Source organism: Rutidosis leptorrhynchoides, chromosome 1, assembly GCF_046630445.1.
Source record: "Rutidosis leptorrhynchoides isolate AG116_Rl617_1_P2 chromosome 1, CSIRO_AGI_Rlap_v1, whole genome shotgun sequence".
Taxonomy (NCBI): domain Eukaryota; kingdom Viridiplantae; phylum Streptophyta; class Magnoliopsida; order Asterales; family Asteraceae; genus Rutidosis; species Rutidosis leptorrhynchoides.
This window is the reverse complement of record NC_092333.1, coordinates 486576004-486581146: the sequence shown is the minus strand read 5'-3', so window position 1 is coordinate 486581146 and position 5143 is coordinate 486576004.

Below are 5143 nucleotides of genomic sequence, written 5' to 3'. Positions count from 1 at the left end.
CAAAAGGTTAGTGAGTTCATAGGTTTATCATAACAATCATATCAATTTTTAATAGACCACAAGATTTTAATTTCCATTTATCATAAACATCATTCATCTGCATAAAATTCATTCATATGGATTGAACACCTGGTAACCGACATTAACAAGATGCATATAAGAATATCCCCATCATTCCGGGACATCCATCGGACATGATATAAAAACTCGAAGTACTAAAGCATCCGCTACAACGGATGGGGTTTGTTGGGCCCAATAGATCTATCTTTAGGATTCGCGTCATTTAGTAGACTGGTTTACTAATTCTTAGGTTACCAAGCAAAAAGGGGCATATTCGGCTTCGATCATTCAACCATATAATGTAGTTTCGATTACTTGTGTCTATTTCGTAAAACATTTATAAAAGCAGCGCATGAATTCTCAGTCCCAAAAATATATATTGCAAAAGAATTTAAAAAGGGAGCAAATGAAACTCACAATACTGTATTTTGTAGTAAAAATACATATGACGACATTGAACAAGTGTAGGGTTGACCTCGGATTCACGAACATATATCATTTATATGTATTAAAACATATAATTTAACATGTAATAATAATCAACTTAGTATATATGTATTATTTATATAATATATTACATATTTTAAAATAGTAATATATTTGTTATTTCAATTGTTATATATATATCTATATATCTATTATATTAAAATAGTAAACTAAGTATATCATATACTTTAGATAACTAATTAATATTTATTATAGAATTATTAATATAGTTAGATTATATGTATTAAATATATTTTTATATAACTAATATTTATTTGATAAAATTATATCAATAATAATAATAATAGTAATTATATTAATATTAATGATAGTAAAAATGGTAGTTTTACTAATAATGAAAATTTTAGTAAAAAGGATAATCTTACTAATCATGATAGTCTTAATAAAAATGATAGTTTTAATAAAAATGATAATTTTAAAAATAACGATATTTTTAATGATAATAATAATATCAATAGTCATAATAATCTTCGTGCCTAACTCCTAACTTATAAATATGAACTCGTTAGTTCTAATTCATAATCATAATTTTTATCGTACATGTGTTAATATAATTATAATCTTCTTCCGTATCATCTTTTACTAACATTTTAATATATTCAAATTTAGTCATAATTAACCTCTTTTATATCCATAATAATAATAATAATAATAATAATAATAATAATAATAATAATAATAATAATAATAATAATAATAATAGTAATAATAATAGTAATAATAGTAATAATAATAATAATAATAATAATAATAATAATAATAATAATAATAATAATAATAATAATAATAATGATAAAAAGACTACCTTAATGAGTTTTCTCAAAAATAATGGCAAAGTCCAGGCTTGAACCCATGACCTCCTGAATAATGCAAACACTCCTAAACCATTCAAGCAATTCCATTTTTCTGATTTATTTGATACAAAATTTCTTTTAACTAGATTTCGGCCCAATTCGTAATTTGATTTCGGCCCAATCTCTACAATATGTATACATATGGCCCAACAGTTTAAAATAAGCCCAAGGTGATAAAGGGTTGTTTGGTTTTTCTCTGGTTCGACGGAACTGAAATAAAAAAAATACCGCTTCTAGTTTTAATATTCTTCATAACTTCATCATCATAACATCACAAAATCTTCATTATCATAAATTAAAAGTCTCGGTCCAATAATACTAATAGGAACATGGCCCAAGTAATTTATTTAAACATGTATAAATAAATCCCTTTGATGGGTGTGTTTGCCTCGGCCCACCACAAGAACCGAAACACAAAAAGAAACGGCATTAACACGTGATTTTTCATTATCAGGTATCCCACTATCCTTAGCTTTATTAAGATATTATCACAGCCGACTGTGGGGTTTAATAAAGGTTCAGTAGGTTTTCTTGACTAGAAGTTAATTGAGCAGAATTTATATATTCCAACAATAGTATCTCAAAAGGGTTCATGGTTGAGTGGTCATCGAATAGAAATATCAGCAAAAACAGTGATTGATTAGATGGGTTTGTGGTGGTGGTTCACATAGGGTTACAGCAGGATGGTGGTGTTTCACGGCTGTAGCAATAGCATAGATTTGATAGTGCACGAACAAGAAAGAAAGTGGAGAGAGATGGGAGGTAGAGAGAGAAGAGAAGAGAAGAGAAGAAAAGAGATGAAAGATGGTTGCGGTGGTTGTGGCAGCCATTGGTTGCTGTAAATGGTGGTTTGTTGTTTGGTGTGATAGAACCAGTCGTACAGCAGCAGTCAATAGGTGGTTTTTGGTTGGGTTTAATGAAGGTGGTGGGTTTGATGTAGTTGTGGGTTTCGATGAACAAGAGACAGAAACTTCGAATAGAAAGTGGTGATGGTTTGGTCCTCGTTATACATCAGCGCATATAGTAGCAATTTTAGTCGACCATGTTACACGGGGTTTTTGGTTTGAGCCGTAAACAGAAACAGGAAACTGGAGTGTGTAGCAGCTTAACCGTAGTCGTAGGGTTCTATGATTTAGGTTATTGACAGTAAGCAAAATAATAAATGGGTTTGTGATGATATGGGTTTATCAACAGGAGGTCTTTGTTTCGTGATAAACACAGAATAAAAACAAGATAGCAGCATAGCAAGTGGCGGTTTTCAAGGTTGTGGGTGGTATTTAGGTTGAAGACAATCTGCAGTAGCATTGGTGGTGTCGTAGGTTCTCGAACAAAACAAAGGTAGAAACAAGTTAAGAGTAGCAAATGAGTAACACGATTCCGGTTATGGTGTTTGTTTCGAAGAGTGAAGATGGTAGTGGCTTCCGTGATGGTTTCGGTTGTAGTCTTCGAATAGGAACCATGGCAAGCAATTTGATAGTTAAATTAATGGATTGTGGGGGAGATGGTGGTTGTTCTAAATGTGATAGTCGATAGATAAAAGGTGATTGCTTAAGAGTCATATATATGTCTGTATATAAGGAATTAGATAGTTTAGATTAGAACAAACACAGTAAATCTAATAATTCAATATAATAATATAATATTAATAATAATTAATAATAATAGTAAATTAATCATTACTCATTAATTAATCATTAATCAATTTATCTAAAAGAAACGTGTAGAAACAGTAATCTAAATAGTTTAGCAGCCTCATAATTTAGATTTATCTGCCGACAGTTTTAACGGACTGTGTATCGTGCACTATTTGAAATCAGTGACGGATAAAAGTCTTCAGAAAAATCCCAAATTTTTAAATTAACTATATTTATTTATTTTGGTCATTATGGTATAAAATTCGATCATTGACTATTAAATAAAAATTACATTAATTATTCGTTCCCAACCCCAAGTAAAATATAAAAAATTTTAAAATTCAACAAATAGTTCTTATATACATTTTTAATAAGCCTAAAATTTATATTACTCATTTTCAGATCACCGTTTATTTTAAAATCACATAAGTTTGAATTTAACTTGCTTAATATCAATCAGAACATCAAACGAGTATTACAATCATTTAATATTTATTTTTAATATACTTATTTATATATAGATATATTTTAAATAATAATTATTATAATATCCTATTTTTATTTTACTTTACATAATTAATTTTTAATATCAACAACCTATAATACTTCAAATTATATTTCAAATTATTATTTATATATTTATATACACGCATATATATTTACAATTAATTGTTCGTGAATCGTCGAACACAGTCAAAGGGTAATTGATTTCATGAATATAGTTTCAAAATTTTACGAGACTCAACATTACAGACTTTGCTTATCGTGTCGAAATCATATAAAGATCAAGTTTAAATTTGGTCAGAAATTTCCGGGTCGTCACACGAGTTGTTAGTGGACATACAGAAAAAAGATCAAATCGAAATCTTTTAACTTGAGTGTCCCACAGATGGCGCCAAATGACCAAGCATAGAATATTCGGGTCGGGTTCGGTCCATGCTTGACATCAAAGAAGGGGGATTTAAGGGTGAACTGAGTTTAACTCTCGGGTCCGAAGTACCGTGAATAACCCCCTGCGAGATGAGGATCTCAGCGGGGGTGGTTAAACATAGACCCACCATCGGCGGGTAGTCCGGTCAGCGATGGCTCGCGCTGGGTTATAGGGTTTATGTTCATAGCACGTTACCTGTATATCAAGAGTGTCTAGTGAAATGCTTTAAGTCCGGTAGCGCGGGTACAATTGCGCGGAAGGTCCGTACGTGGATACTTAAAATAGTATGTGTGTAAGTTCTCCAAGAACATATCCCTGCTTCGTGGATTCGAGTCCGCTATTTATAGGGCGATCCTTTTTGTCTTCTATTGCCACGTAATAGTGTCAGCAAGATCGTGGCCTGCAAATAGTACTTTCGTGAGTGAGCTGGTCCGACAAAAGTAAAAGGTGTTTTGTCGGATCTGACTCTTGCCTGCCATACACCCCTGCTAGCTACAACATCGCCTGACATCCATACGTCACTACTGCGCTGACGAGGAAACAACGCGGCTTAGTGATTATAGCGCTTATCATATTAGCGCGCATCATGCTTGGCTCACCTAGCGAAGATGTTTGATACGCTACACGAGCTAATCGGGTATGCGTATCATTATGAATATTATCCGATCATTTGAAACGTTAGCGATTACTCCGTATATTAGTAAAAAATTCAAAGAAATATAATCCTCTGATATATGCATATGCATATGAATGATATGAATGGGATATATGAGATTGTTGTGTATAATTAAATAATGAATAAGTTTTTAAACTAGAAAGCATTGTGATTATGGTTATGTTGTTATTCATTCATTAGTTAATGGTAATAGTTAAGCTAATCTAAGATTAGGTCAAAGATACCTTGTAGGAATCGTGTGTTAATCTAATGTCCACGATCAACAAAACATAAACATGTTATATGTTATATCATGTTTACTTTAATCATTGATTAGGAGTTGGTAGCCCGTGAGCCCGTCTATCCAGTAATCACGGATTAACAAAACACCTAGCACTATTAGTAAGACCAACTTATTTAATTACTAGTGTAAAACTCGTTCAATGCACGATGCATTACTTTAACGCCCTACTAGATATACTAAATTACATTTAACAAAATA